The following is a 15861-nucleotide window of genomic DNA, read 5'->3' as shown; positions in this document are numbered from 1 at the left end:
AGATTTCATTCTTTATTATGGCTGAGCAATATTCCATACTATATATAGTATATATATACTACATCTTCTTTATCCATTCATCTCTGGGTGGGCACTTAGGTTGCTTCCGTATCTTGGCAGTTGTAAATAGTGCTGCAATGAACATAGGGGTGTATTTATCTTTTCTAATCAGTGTTTTTGTTTTCCTCGGATATATACCCAGGAATGGAACTGCTGGATTACATGGTAGTTCTATTCATAATTTTATAATAATGAGGAACCTCCATACTGTTCTCCATAGTGGCTGTACCAATTTACATTCCCACCAACAGTGCACGAGGGCTCCCTTTTCTCCACACCTTCTCCAGCATTTGTTATGTGTTCTCTTTTTGATCATAGCCATTCTGACAGGTGTGAGGTGGTAGCTCATTGTCATTGTGATTTGCATTTCTCTGATGATAAGCAATGTTGAGCGTCTTTTCATGTGCCTGTTGGCCATCTGTAGGTCTTCTTTGGAAAAAATGTCTATTCAGGGCCTCTGTCCATTTTTTAATCAGGTTCAAATGACAAAGGTTTTAGAGTCAGAGGACTTGTGTTTGAGTTTAGGTTGTGCCAAGTGACCTTGGATGAACTACCTAAATTTTGTGAAAGTTTCCTTTTTTTCTATAAAACGGGGGAGGGGAGGTTACCTTACAGACTATTGAGGGAAAGAAGCTGATGAAATTTTGTAGGTTAAAAAAAAACGCTTTATAATTATAAAATACCCATATGCTCAAGATGAGGTTTGCAAAATGCTTTGAGCTTTTTAGAGGAAAACTGCCTTATTACATATTTCAAGATTATAAAAATGTCAGTTTTAAAGAAACAGCTAGGCAATTTTCAACACATGAAGAACATGGGAATTGGTCCCCAGGCAGTCTTGAGCTTGACTTCATCAGACCCTTCTACTGAGGACACTGAAAATCTAGAAAAATAAAAATTCAAAGGCTCTGACATGGAAAGGGCAGCCCTCTGCGTTGATATATTTTGGGGTCTTAACTAAATAGATGGCTTTTCCAAGTAAAGAGACAGAAGTAGGTTCACACCCTCGAAAGTTCTTGTCTCCTGGTCCATCCAGCGCAAACATCCCACTGCTGTTCTGGGCCTTTCTCCCTGTCCTCCCACTTTGGAAGCGAGCTTTCTCAGCTTACTTTAGAGCCTGAGGGCAAGTCCCCACCGTTACTCCTAGTTTCCCAGCAGCCTTCCTCCTTTGGTTTTTGTCTAAATTCTGCCTGTATCAGGCAGGCATTTTCTCTGAGTCCATCTCCACCTCTGCTCAAGGCAGGTGAGCCTCGTATGGAGCAGAGACTCAGCCACGAGCTCACTGTACAGGAGGTCTTCCTCTGCCAGGCTTTCCCCACGCGTATGTGATGCCAATCATGTTGCCTGGGAGGCAAGGAACTAGCCATCAAGGAAGATTTCCTTGGAAAGGAAGGAAATGCTTCTCCATCGTCGGGAAAGTGATCCCATTTCCCCCAAATTGATTTACCTGTATAAGTTGGAGCACCCTCATGTATAAAGCAGTCGTTTGTAAAAGAGGAGGATAGACCTCCCCCGGCAAAAAAGTGTGTCAATACCACTGGGGGAGATATTTGCAAAACTACATCCTGCTTCTGACATTCCAACCTGCTCCCCACGGGTACCAAGGACACCAGCTTCATTCTAAGCTCTGTGGGGACTATGAAAGAAGTATAATACATGGCGTCCAGGAAATAATTAGCAAACAGTGCAAATCCATGTATAATTAAGAATGAAATCCTGAAGTTCCAACTATAAATACTAGAGGAATTCAAACAAAGGAGGCGGAAAGAAGAAGGAGATGGGCTCAGATAGCTGGAGAACCATGGGAAGGGATGGAACAGAAGAAGAGAAAAAGGAGGGGTGGGTGCAGACCTCAAGCTAGCCTCACAGGCCAGCCAAGGCCTGAGGATGCAGGCCAGCCAGGAGAGTGGCAGGCAAGGCAAGAGGGACGGGTTTGGGAGCAGTGGGAGTGAGTCACTGTGGAAGAAGCTTCAGGGTTTTTACTTCCAGGGGGAATTCCAGACATCAGCCTGGAAGATGGCACCTTGGTAGAGCCTACTGTGCTGGCCCAATGGGGGACTGATGTGCCTCGGTAAGTGTGGGAAGGCCTTGTTTGGCTGTGTGTAACCTGACCCATGGGATGTTGGACAAACATTGGCATTCACCACGAGAACCTCACCCCAAGCCGCCATGACAGCTAAGTAGTTTTCGTACAATCTGCTCATCTATACAGGAGTCTTCATTTGAGGGCCATCCCCTCCAGGCCCTAAAAATCATCCTGTTTCCTCACTTCACATTTTGCAAATACTCTTTCATAACTAGAAAATCAGCAAGCCTCATTTCCACGTAAAAGTGATGATTCATATCCATTTGATCTCTGTCGGGGATTCCGGTCTACGCCCTGCTAATTCAATCCTCAGTGTAAAATTGTATACTAGTTTAAATTTAGGGTGTGGAGCATGGGTGGGCACTCTGTAAATATTTATTGATTGACTGAGCCTGTGGGAAAGGCCTAACGCATCACCATTCTGATCCCTTGAGCAGAATTTTCTCATGAGGAAATTATTACATTAGGCTGAGAGGTAGGGGCCATTATGAGTAACTGCCATACTACCGTGGGTCAAGAGAAGAAGCTCAGTGTGACCTGGGCTGTCAGTAGCTTTTGGATATTTCAAAGAACATTTTGAAGTTCAGGCAAATAATTATCCACCGAAGTGAAAGTTTTCCACTTTTCATCACTCAGAGAAGCTCACGTCCAATGCCATATTTCTTTTTACCTTTTCCCCTGTTTATCTAAAGTTTCAAAGAGTTATAAATCTACTTCAGAAACTGCTCACCAATAAATAAAGAAAGAGAATTCAAAGCAAAAAACAGGCTGTTCTATGTGGCAGAAGGAAGGAAAAATGCCCAAAGAGAAGGTAGGCAGAAAACTATCCATTGACTGTTGGCATTCAGATAAATACTGAAATACCATTAGAAGACTCACGATTTGCGCTTTTCACTCCAAAACATCCAATGCAACAAAGTTGTCTATGGCATTTTCCAACTGATGTGAGCTTATCTGATCCAGAAAATATAAATTTGAGTACAGTTAATCCTAAGGTTAACCTAGATTGAGAGGTTAGTGGAAATTAAAAAATAGGGATCCTTTTTAATATCTAAGAAAAATGGAAAAATCCTTCCTTAAATATCTGTGGTATCTGAAACAGGTTTATGTAAATAGGTCAGAACGAGTCTTGTTACAAAGATTTCTATCTCACTGAGATGCTTCCTGTGGGTGTGCATGGATGGCGGGGTAGTAAGGCCACTTACAGTAGGGTGACAGGCTTTGGGGACAGATAGATCTGGACTGAATCACAACTCTACCACTTACTGGTTGTATGACTTTGGGCAAATTTCGTAACCTCTTTGCACCTCAGTTTCCTTACCCATTAAAATGGGGATGATAAAGAGTGTCCTATTATTAAAATGAAAATTTTAAATGCAAATACAATACTTGGCTATGGTGTGTCCACCAGACATAGCAGAAGAGGGGCTCACTTTATCCAACAGGGCTAGAGGGTCCTAGGGCAGAGACCAAAGTCTGTGTCTTCAAGCCCGGTGAGTCCAGGTCCTGGACTTGCCTATGAGCGATCACTACCAACCCCAATTTAACCATCTTCTGCAGGTGACGAGTAGATCATGGATGTACTACAAGTTCCTGTATCCATTCCAGACCATTAGCTTATCTATCAGCTCCCCAGAGAAAATATTAAATCTGTGAACCACAGGTTAGGGGTCAAAGACCCTCATCCTGGGAACCAGTAAGTGCTCTGTGGCTAATGCCAACTAACAGGTCACCATATTTTCAAAAGGAAGGAGCAGAACTAGACGAAAATAAAATTCCTATTTGTGTAGCTCTACAGTTTATCACAGGCTTGTGATTTAAATACATGACCTCAGTTAATCCTCAAACATGTCACGATGGCTTCCCTGGTGGTGCAGTGGTTAAGAATCCGCCTGCCAATGCAGGGAACACGGGTTCGAGCCCTGGTCCGGGAAGATCCCACATGTGACGGAGCAACTAAGCCCACGTGCCACAACTACTAAGCCCACACGCCTACACCCCGTGCTCTGCAACAAGAGAAGCCACCGCAATGAGAAGCCCACGCACCGCAACGAAGAGTAGCCCCCGCTTGCCACAACTAGAGAAAGCCCGCACGCAGCAACGAAGACCCAACACAACCAAAAGAAAAGAAAAAAAAAAAACATGTCACAAAGTGCATTGGTGTTGACATGGAAACCAATCTGTAATTTACTGTTTACAAAGTGTGTCCTTAGACATTATCTCATTTGGTACTTATGACAGTTCTGTGTGTTATTGTTAATGCCAGGGAGGAGTCTGAGGTCTGGAGACCCACCCTGGGCCAGGCCTAGAAAAGGCTCTAGGAATACAGAGAAACAAGGCACCTGTCACAGAGCTGGATGGATCCTGATCCCTTTGGCCCACTGACACATGCTCTGCAAGTCCTCTCCCATCCAAAGAGAGCCTTAAAGAAATTTGCATTCCTCTCATAAACTCTTTGGTGGCAAAGTCAAGATTTCTCTTGCAATTTCAGTGTAACATCCAGCTTTCTACGGGGAGTCAATAAATAGACTGATGGGTGATATTAATGATAGACGGAGGGAAATGGTCTGTATTTTCTAAATTGGGAAAAATATCCTTGGCTATAATCTCCTTGACATTTTCTATCATCTTACTATTTAGAAGGGCACATTTTTCAATGTCACCGACAAGAGTGAGTGAGCACTTTATTTACCTGATCGGAATAGAGAAGGGAATTGTAGCCAGGGTATATGGAATCTGAGAAGCTATAGTCTACGGTGTGAATACATTCCAGGCCACACAGGGCGCTAGCTGTGAGGGGCTGGGAGCTCAGCAAACATTCATGGAAAACCACTTCTGGGCTAAGCATGGGCCAACGGTGGGGCAGAGGGTGTCCAGGCTTCAGGGGAGAGCCTGGATGGCAGAGGCCCAGCAGAGAGAGGGCTCAATAAATGTCTGTTGAAAGATTCCAGTGCAATCACATCATCCTGGGAATACTGTGCTTCCCTCAATTTTTCAGAAGCAGTAATGTCATAATTGGATACTTGAGAAAAGTTAATAGGATGCCAAACAATGCATATGGAGATTTGCTAAAATGCATCATTCCATGTTAAGTGAACAAAGCAAGGAACAGAACAACAAGCACAATATGTGGCCAGTTATAGAAAAAAGAAAGATATAGGATAGAGATATACACACATTTGCTGGGATATACATAAAATACCTCTGAAAGAATATATAAGATACTAGTAACATTCATTGCTTTGGGGGAGGTTTTTTTTACTGTTTACTATGTCATAGCTTTTGACTCTTATACTGTGTGAGTGCATTACCTGTTCAAAAATAAATAAATAAATATGTCTACAGGGCAAATTACCCAATTTCTCCAAAACACTGCAGGAAAAGAAAGAAAAGGAAATGGACTTGTAGTTTAAAAGAGACATAAATGGCAGAGCCACCAACCACAGTGTGTGAACCTTATGTGAATCCTGATTCAAAAATATTAAACTGAAGAAATGTACTTCTGACATTTTTAGACACTTAGAAATTTGAACGATGACTAGATAGCTGAAGATATTAAAGAATTACTGTTAACTTTTTAAAGAGTATAATAGTACTGTAGTTAGGTTTAATAAAGGAATCCCTATCTCTAAGAGATATCACAGAAATACATATAGATACAACTGTATGATATTTGGGATTTATTCAAAATTGATGTGAGCTGGGGCAATGGCTGGTAAAGAGTAAACAGTACACGGGAGTTCCCTATATGATTCTCTCTACTTCTGTATACCTTTAAAATTCCCATAATAAAAGCTCATAAGTGAATGAATGATTATTTAGCCACAGTACAAACAGTCTCAGTAGTCACTGAGGTTCAAGTTCACACCTGGCTTTCAGCTATGGTCAAACCTCCACTGTCCCTGGGCTGATGAGTTACTTGTGGCAAATAAGCTTCAGGCTGATCCCAGCTATGGCCCTCCTGGTAAGTGTGTGGGTCATGTAAATATCAATAAGAAAACTTTATTAAATTAATTAAATTAATTTAATTAAACAAAATTAAACAAAAAGAATCAAAGAGATTACTTTTGGAGGGCTCCCCTCCTCTGGTACGGACACTTAGTGTTGATTTCACAGACAAACAGGATCTCTCATTCAGGCAGCACGGCAATGATGCAAACTAACTCTTCATTTCGACTCAACGAATATTTCTAAAGTGTTCAACACGTGGAAAGGAGCCATGCATGACACAAACATGACTGGAAACCTCAGTCATGAGGTTAGATTCCTACGCTGGGGTCTTTCAAACTCAGGTGCTAGTTGGCCCCCTCTATGGGAAAAAAATGGTCCCGCCGGATCCTCTGGGGACTTTTTATTCGAATCTTAAATTTAAATTGAATTACTTTTATTTGATTATTATTTCTTATACTATTTCTTAAAATGTACAAACATAAAACCAGACATGAAGTTTTCTTAGCACTTTTACAATTATGGAGACTAAAACGAATGTACAAATAAATACAAATACAATTACCCAAATAGTATAATTCAGGTTAACTACACTAACGTAATGAGGCTGATGCCATTTCTCAGACCTGAAATCCCCAAGACAACATCAGGTGCTCCCACCCGCTCCTGGGCAGGTTGTATGAGTACCAGGCGCAGTGCAGTGACTGTTCTCGCACCCCTTTCCTCTGCTGGGACCCCCGTTTCAGCCTTCCTTTGCACACTTGGCTTCACCTGATGCTAGCTCCTCTTCTTCCTAAGTCCATCTCTGTATTTTTCTCATAGCAGGTTAGCCCGGTTCTAACTCACACACACCTAAGGGGCACTGAGGCGGGGTGTGCCTGGACCTGGATATAATTACATCATCCCCGTGATCCAGGACATGCTTTTAAAATATTTCCAGTTATCATTAACATGAAACCTAAAAGTCCGAGTGTTCTTAATTTAAGGAGAACTCAAAGAAACTCAAGAATATACCCTTGGCCTTGGACTGGGAAATACCCATAACACAGAAGGAATGTCGTGGTATTTACTTTTGCTGGAGGAGAGCAAAAGGTGCCATGCGGGCTCAGGTGATAAGTCACATTATATCTCAGAAACAATGGGAGCCACCACCTGACACGTTACATCAAGAATTTAATGTAAGCATAGGCTTCAAAAGCCTCATGTGGAAACCCATCACATCAAATGGCCTCATTCCAAGTTGTGGAGGTCCCACCTCAATTTCCCCCACTCCTCATCCTTAACAACTACAACAGGGCACTATATTATTGTGGGTTTTTTAGTATTTTTTATTTTTGGCCACGCCACGTGGCTTGTGGGATCTTAGTTCCGCGACCAGGGATCGAACCCAGGCCCTCGGCAGCAAACGCACGGAACCCTAGCCCTAACTGGACCGCCAGGGAAGTCCCAACATAGCACTTCAGACATGAACACATCCAGCTCCTGCTGAGTCCAAGAACAACTCCCACTATCAGCTCACATCACTCTAAGATGCTACAACTGCACATCGACATTGTGTGGTCCGTACCACCTAAAAAAAACACTGGGCACAAAACCACATCAAATGATGCCATGGCTAGGTTAGCTGGCTAAGTGAATGGCCTGGTTTCTCAGCAAAAGAACAGCTGGCACTGTTTAAGGAAACTGAAAAAGTGGAACCCTCCTTGAATAGAATCCTCTACCTCAGACCCTCTCGAACGCCATGATTCGATTTCCATGAGCTCAACCTTTTTATCAATCTAAATATGTTCTGTTTAGAAGGCTGCTCTTTATTCTCGGATACGGACCTTCCCACATTTTTGGGGTTAAAGTCGTTTCTTAAATGATGGCGATGATGGGAGATGACAGGGCTTTTTTAATGCCTTATTTGAAAAACTTAAAATTTGGCAATCCTATGTTGGACTTCCTGATTTGTTTTTACTGCTCTCATTGACATGACTAAGTAAACAGTACACAAATACATGCCTGGAGTGACTGTGCAGAAATGGGGCAGTTTTTTCAAAGCTTCTATCTCTTCTACCCCAGAGGGACTGGGAAGAGGCTGACTGATAACATCACCTCCCTCTCCTCATATTACATAACACAGCATCTGTGGTACAACTGATTGATGATGTGGACACCCAGCAAGGAGCAAAGATCAGAAAGTAATGACTCTCAATAGACTGGCTGACTAACATCATAAAGATTCAATGCAATTCAACGCTCTAAATTAGATTGGGAGGGAAATAAAAACAAGATGAAGATTAAGGCACATTTTTTTTATAGCTTATTCCCAGGAGGATTGTGTTCTAGTTTTTTTAAAAAATTAATTAATTTATTTATATTTTATTTAGCTGCGTCGGGTCTTAGTTGTGGCACGCGGTATCTTTAGTTGCGGCATATGAACTCTTAGTTGCGGCATGTGGGATCTAGTTCCCCGACCAGGGATCGAACCTGGGCCCCCTGCATTGGGAGTGCAGAGTCTTAGCCACTAGACCACCAGGGAAGTCCCAAGACACATTTTAAAGAAAAGTGAGAAACAAAGCAACAGGCAACAACTGGGAGCCACAGAAGACCATGAGACCATGTTTAAACCAGTGTGGTTATACAAAACATAAGAGCAGCCATAGAAAATTCAAATGTGAAGACCCCCTAAATTCTCTTCTTAGAATAATCATCAGCAAAAGCTTAGCAAGGCCATGTGAGGCTCAGAGACCTTGGTCAAGTGATATGGAGAATGGGAAACACTCCTAAGGAGAGCAACAAATATCATATTCCCAAATGTTGTTTGGGAAAAACGCTTCACAGAGGCACAGGTGTGAGAGCTGGTTTTTCATGGGGTGAGAGAAAGGAAGGGGTGGGGCCCTTAACAAAGCTTTCCAGACAGGAAGTCCCATCATGAAGGGCAGGGTTCCTCTCTGATGCCCAAGGGCGAGAACAAACAGAGCCGGGGCTGGGGTGCAGGAGACAGGATTCGACGTGGTAGAGATGCTGAAAGGTGTATCAGGAAGGCCGGGAGCTTTCCCTGGAGACCAGAGAAAGCACAGCAAGCTTTCCCAGGCAATTCCAGCACGTTCTGCCCAGAGGGCAGGTGAAGAGCCTGAGGGCCAGTGCTCCTCATTTTTTAAGGTCCCCACTCTCCCTTCATAGGATGACCTTCAGGGGAGGCCCTCCCCCTCACGCGGCCTCTTCTCAGGCTCAGAGCTGCAGGACAGAGAAGAAAAATATTTGCCCCCAAATAATCCACAAAATGCTTTAAGATCTCCATGTGAAGCTGTTGCCTAAATAAGACTGGTTCTTAGCAGCCTTAGAAACAGAATCGAATATCTAAAATAGATCACCTTCGTAAAAAATGAGGCTGAAGCTCTTCCCATACTGTGAAGAAACACTAAGTGAAAGAAGGCAAGGTTCCAAATAGCATGTATCGTTTGCTACCATTTGTGTAAAAGGGAAAGATAATCATAATGGATTTGCTAAAAGATGTTAGAAAATATCTCGGCTGTGCCTGGAACACCTCTGGAGGATGAAGGAAATCAGTAACACTGGCGCCTCTAAGGAATAAAACTAGGTGGTAGGAGTCTGGGGTGGACAGAGATGTATTTACTACTTCACTTTTGCACCTTTCGAATATTTTCTTTCATCATGTAAATGCATTACCTATTAAAACAATTTTTAAAATTAAAAACACTGAAAATTTTAAAATGTAAAATAAAAACAAAATAGTCTTTCTGCAGCAAACCAAACACCCTTGTTAATCTGGACAGCTGTCTTCCTGGCACACACCAGATGCTCAGTTTGTTGAACTTAATGAAGCTCCACTCAAAGACAACAAAAGAAAATCAGAAACCAGGCAAACCCAAGGGTATCAGTGTTCCAATTCTCTAATAAGCTCTTTACCTGTCTGCTACTTAACTATTGCGAAAGATCGGAAAATGGGTCCTTGGGTCACAAGCCCTGCACCCAACTGGGCCCAGTGTGCAAGCTTCATGGGTAACAATAGGTCTGGTGGCCTGTCCACACCAGCCATTTTATAAATAGAAAATGTTTAATCCAAAAACATGATGCCTTGGAACCAAGACCACAAAAACAAACATGCAGATATGAAAATGATCCTGAAGGGAGATAATGTCAGCACCTGCAGGGTATCAATGCAGAAATAGCAGCATGAGGGTTAAAAACAACATGCACTGGCCAAAAAGGTTGGAATGTACAGAGCTGCTATAAAATCCTAATGCCAGAGCACATCAAGAGGCAGCCTGAACTCCCTGTGCTCTGTTCTAGGGACAGCGTAGCCCAAGATGAAACAGGAAGGCTTAAACACCCCTTGCTCCAGTCACCTATGCTCTTAAATTGGTCAAAGAGTACTCAAAACCCACACTGCAATGAAAACCGGAATACTGTAAGCAGTAGGTTAGAGCAGAAATTCTGCCACGTGAATTCCATTATATTGGAAGGCTCTCTCTCCTAGGGCTTTTCAAAGGGCCAGGTTTTAGGCAAAGAACAAGGCAGACTTCACCCCAGTCTTCCATAGGACCAAAGAAATTATTTCGTGCTCTGGACAGGAGCTTGGAACAAGGGCAGTGGGGAACCACTACACTCTTCGTGGGCCCTGCCAGAGATTCCCAGGAGGAAGGCGGAAGTGGAAGAAGTAAGGAATAACAGCAAATAAGAAGCCCTTTCACCAAGACGTTATGAGAAACGAGAACAAGAGAGAGAGAGAAAGGGGCCCTTATTAATACACAAAGAAACTAAAACAATTATTCTAAGATGGCTGAGTTCCAGAATGTCCTAAACAAAAAACCCAAACTCAGAATCAACTCTTAGGAAGGTGCCAATCAATAAATAGTGATCATCTTTGCTTCATTCTAGAAAACATGTAAAAACAGAGAAGGGAAAACCCAAAGTGACCGGATTCCTGCAAGAAATAAAGGTGACAGGTATCTTCTGATTGAAAGGGAATTGGATGGCAGACTGAGAGTAGATATTTATCAGAACCGTGAAGGTGATAAAGAGAATGAAGGTGAAAGTAGAAAAGAAAGGGAACTTCCCCAACCAGAACGAGGGGAAAAGACCGTTCCGCTGCAAGTCCCATCTGGTTTATTTCAAGCTCAAGAAAAGAACAGGAAAAATGCAGTAAAATTAGTGAAAGAGCTAGATTACCAGCAAGAATCAGTCATACACTTGTGCTCCTGCCAGGCAAGGCAGACGTTGCTGGTGCTCTCCCTGCTCCAATGACTAAGTAACTTACTTCAATGCATTTGACACACGATCCCTGAACTTCCGAAAAGCACTTAATACAGTGGCTCATGAAATCTTAATCTAAAAATGTTCACCCATTTATAATCACTCTGCAGCACACTGACAACTGGGAAACAGGGCCGAACAGAGGGAATAGATATTTGGAAGGATGCCGTGGAGATTGGTATCATCAGGGACTTGGTTTATCACTTTGAGGGATTTCCCCCCACCCCCTTTTAAAGAGAATGAGATTTGGAGTCTAAGAAGAGTGTAATTACAATGAGAGGACTAACAGAGAAAATGAATTACCTGATTCAATAAAAGACAAAATTAAGAAATAAAATGCGATGTGACTTGGAAAACCCCACAGCCATATGTGCTAAATACAATGAAATCCGAAATATGTTTAATGAACTGGGGGAGAGGAAGCAGGGGAAAAAATTAGCTCCTGATAGAAAATACTGGGTGGTAGGTATGAAGAAAAGCTGTATAAAAAGGCAACAGAAAATCGTATTTGGCAAATCTATAGTGCTTATTGTGCGCCAGGCACTGTTCTAAATGCCTCAGATAGAGTAATCCTCAAAACAACCTTCTAATCTAAGTACCATTATTATTCCTGTTTTATAGGTGAACAAACAGACGCACGGAGAGGTTAAGTAACTTGCCCAAGGTTACAGCTAGTAAGAAGCAGGGCTAGGATTCAAATCCAGGCACTCTGGCCCCAAAATCTGTGCTCTTAACCTCTCTAGACTCCCCTAGAATTTCAACACAGAGAGCGAGATAAGTAGTCTAGGAGTGAAATACAAGTCATGCACTGGCTAGATCCAGGGTCAACAGATCATGGTTCTGTGATGACCAGTCAGTCCTGTGACCTCCCCAGGCCTTCGTTTCCTCACCTGTGCATTGAGAAGACGGATTAGACAAGCTCTATCTAAGGTGTCTTCAGCTCTAAAATGCCGCAAGTTCATGCAACAATCAGCAGTATATGGACAGGTCTGCTTTCTGACGGGTTATTCAAAGGTTAATTCATCCTAAAACAAGCAGCAAACTTGCTATTAAGGTTCTTCCTCTGCCTCCTGACCTTCGCAAGACTATTCCTCTTATTATATAATAATATATATAATTATATATTATATATATAATATATTATACATATATATAATATGTATAATATATATATTACTCTAATAATAATAGATTATTCCTCTCTTATGCCTCTATTCAGGCAAATGACAGAGGGTAGTGAAAGGGGTACTGCATGGTTTTTCTTTTGGACTCTGCTTCGTGTGGTTGCAATGAAATGGCCCTTGAAAAGCTCTGGGCCAGATCACATTAACTCTGCCAAACCTACAGTCCCCCCCAGCAACCTCTCAGGAGTCTGATCTTGGAGCCTGCCTTTGGATCTGGTTACTGGAATGCAGGTGAAACTGACACACTGGAGGTGAAGCAACCAAAGGAGGGGAATCAGGAAGATTAAAAGACGCACGCAGCCCACAGTAGTTCAAATTAAGGAGTTTCATAATGGCTAAATAAACCTTATCTTCTTGGTATGGTCCGTTCTCTTTGCTAACACCCACTCTTGAGAGTTGAGACCACAAGTTCATTGTGGATGAATTCAACACCCACTTTCAAACTAATGAGCCCCCAGCAGCGTTCTTCTCAAGGTAGGCATTAAAGGTCAGAGTGCATCTGTGAATGGAGAAGGGCCTTACAGGTGGGTCATGCAGTCCTCCCTTCTAAGCATCCCTGGCAGGTGGCTGTCAACTGGCCTCTGCCTGGTCACTTCCAAGGTCGAGGTGTTGGCTGCCTCGCCTAGCAGGGCCTGCGCTGCTGGACAGTTCTCACTGTGGGGAAAGACCACGAAGCGCCTAGAACAGTGCCTGGCACGTGGGCGAGCTAAATAAGTGTGCCTCCAAGTGGGTCAAAAGCTGCGTCCGTACAACTTGAACCCATCATTCCTGGGTGCCCCCCTGGAGCCCAGAAACGCAGAGGCCCCTCGGATATTCGGGGTTGTAATCAGGTCCCTCGGCCCTCTCCTTGCAGGTGCCGATCCCGGATCTCCATCACCAAGGCTGGAAGAGCCCCTCCCCAGACCCCAGAGGTCCCAAGAGTGCGCACTGATGGAGGGATGGCCGGTAGGGAGGCCGCAGTCGGGGTTGTCCCCATCCTCGGTATCTGAGGCTGAAGGGGACAAAGGGCTTTCAAGAAGGCGTATCCCACCCGTTGCGGTCCAGGCTGCCTCCCTCCCCGCCGGCCCTGGGGACCACCGCGGCACCAGGTGATAGGCCCCCGAGGATCCCGGGCGCTCAGGCTGCGGCGCGATGGGCCGAGCCACGACAGGGACCGCGGGGCTCAGGGGTTTGGCCAGACTGATCGGGGGCTCAATCGCGGCTTAGCGGAGCTCGCTCCGCCGTGGCTTTACCTGCGTGTGGTTGACTACTGCGGCCCAGTTCGCCCCCAGTCGGGTTCCCGAAGCTCAGCGGCTGCCGCCGGCGCTCATGGAAATGCAGCCGGAACCCCTGGCCAGTGCAGCTCCCGCCGCTACCGGCCCCGCCCAAGCAACTGCCGCCACGCCCCTGACGACCGCTTCTGCCACGCCCCTAACCACGGAAACCCGCCCGTTCATTGGGCCGCCCAGCCGCTGCTCTACTAGCCCCGTACTTCCATTGTACCCGGAGGGTAGCCCATTGGTCAACGGAGCTGCTCCTCAGAGCGGAGGCGGAGCCCTTAGCGAAGAGCTGCAAGACAATTGGTTATTTTTGACGTCTTTAGCCCGTAGGCCGAGACACTATAGGATAAAGCCAGCCCGGAGGGGGCAGGGAAAAGAGAGGAGGGTTACTAGAGGGGTCTTGTTTGATGTTGACTGAGGCGGGGTGCAAAGAGGGAGGCAATTGTGACCGCAAGCTGGGTTGGGCGATTGGGTAATGTCAGGCGTCGTCTGGGGTTGGGAGGAGGGAGGCCGACTGGTAGTTCAGCTGCCGGGTCTGATGGCTCCAGGCCGACAGGTGGACTCACCTGTAGTCCAGGACACCAGTGGCAAAATTTGGGGTCGTGTCCCGGGAGAGAGGAGTCAGGTTAATGAGTCAGTCGCCAAGCCTCAAGGAGAGGAAAGGATGAAGAGGCAGCGGCTTCTGGCCCCTTCCTGCTAGGAAAGGGTGATGGGGCTGTGCCAGGCAGTGTGGACCTCAGTTATCGTCCCACTGTTCTTTCAGCCCTTAAGATGACCTTCGCCCAGTTGGAGGCAGCCTGGAAGAATGTAGCCTTTGGAATCATATCTAGAATTGAACTCCCTGTTGGCATGTACAGGTTGTACGGTCTTGAGCAAGTCACTTAACCTTTCTGCATGCATCCTGATTTTTTTCATTTGGCAACTGGGAGTAACAATAGTAGTTGATGAGAAGATTAAATAACTCCGGTAAATGTTAAAAGTGCCTGGCACTCAGTAGGCATTCATTCAAGACTAGTTCCCCACCCACTTACACATTGGTTTATGGAATTAGGTCCAGTTCTAAAATTCTGAGTCTGAAACTGCTTTTGCAATGGCATGTGCTTTTGCCACGAATAGAACACTTGACTGTCTTGAAAGGCAACCACTCTAGGACAGACAGGACCACCCTACCAAGAGCAGGGGTTGAGATGAGAGTAGCCATTTAGCCAGAGAAGGGAAGTGGTATTTGTATCAATGTTAAATTTTTTCCAACACATTTCAGGATTATGACAAGAAAAAATGGAGCTTCCTTTTTCCTGTTCACCCATCCAAGTGTCCAATGGCTCATGTTTCATCCCTTTGAAGGCTGATCAGCACTGGACCAAAAACCACTGCATAAAAATCTATCTGTCAGGAACTCCTGAAGCCCATTGCCCATTCTGAAGGTGTGGAAGTCCTAGAATGTGAACAGAAATAGACTCTCAAGCCCGAATTTAGCCCCGGATCCTTTGGATCTGCCTTTGAGAGAACCCACACCCGTGGTGTTCTAGGGTGAAGGAGGAGAAAGAATCCTTTGCCATTTCTGTATTTTTGTCATTCCGTTGTCAAAAAAAATTTTTTTTACCTCAGCATTTATTTATTCCTCTATATTCTCTTCTATTTTGGGAAAGAAAAACCCAAAGGATTTTAGTGAGGGACGCCCATAGTTCCAACTCTTTGTGTTAAAACAGTTTGGGCTTCCAGAAAAAAGCTTTAGATCTGTGGCCAGTTGGATGTGTCTGTGTGCACGTGTGTGTTCATGCACTTGGTTCTGCTCCACAGTTTTCCAGTTGTTGTGTCTTTAAATAGTACTGCTTGGTGGCCATACATACGTCTGCACGCGTGCTGGGGAAACAGGTTTGCTCCTGCTTGTGTTTGCTAAAGGAGACTGAGATGTCTTGTTAGGCCTTGAAAAGCATGAAGTGGCTCCTGATATCCGGGAAGATTTCTCCAGCTTGATTCGGAGCCACAGAAAGCAGCTGTTGGGAGTAGATTGCAGATGGACTTATCATTGTGCAAATGGATTTTTCCACCCATGTCAGGA

The 15861-nt window shown here is 44.4% G+C and overlaps 1 protein-coding gene across 4 annotated transcripts in view; it reads right to left on the bottom strand.

Moving 5' to 3' along the window:
* ABHD2 (abhydrolase domain containing 2, acylglycerol lipase) overlaps nt 1-13927 on the bottom strand; it is a 107329-nt gene extending 93402 nt beyond the window's left edge. The window contains exons 1-2 of one of the 4 annotated variants that reach the window (XM_082385949.1): nt 13773-13893; nt 3026-3100 (exon numbers count right to left, since the gene is read on the bottom strand). The gene's annotated coding sequence lies outside the window, so the exon portion shown is untranslated. Of the gene's footprint in view, nt 1-3025; nt 3101-13772 lie in introns of all 4 variants that reach the window. The other 3 variants (XM_082385947.1, XM_082385951.1, XM_082385948.1) reach the window with 3 other exon arrangements.
* Between the last annotated feature and the right edge of the window lie 1934 nt (nt 13928-15861).

Source organism: Balaenoptera borealis (assembly GCF_965194805.1).
Source record: "Balaenoptera borealis genome assembly, chromosome: 3".
NCBI classification, from domain to species: Eukaryota; Metazoa; Chordata; class Mammalia; order Artiodactyla; family Balaenopteridae; genus Balaenoptera; species Balaenoptera borealis.
Note: the sequence above shows the minus strand (reverse complement) of the source record. Positions and strands in the feature narration are given on the sequence as shown.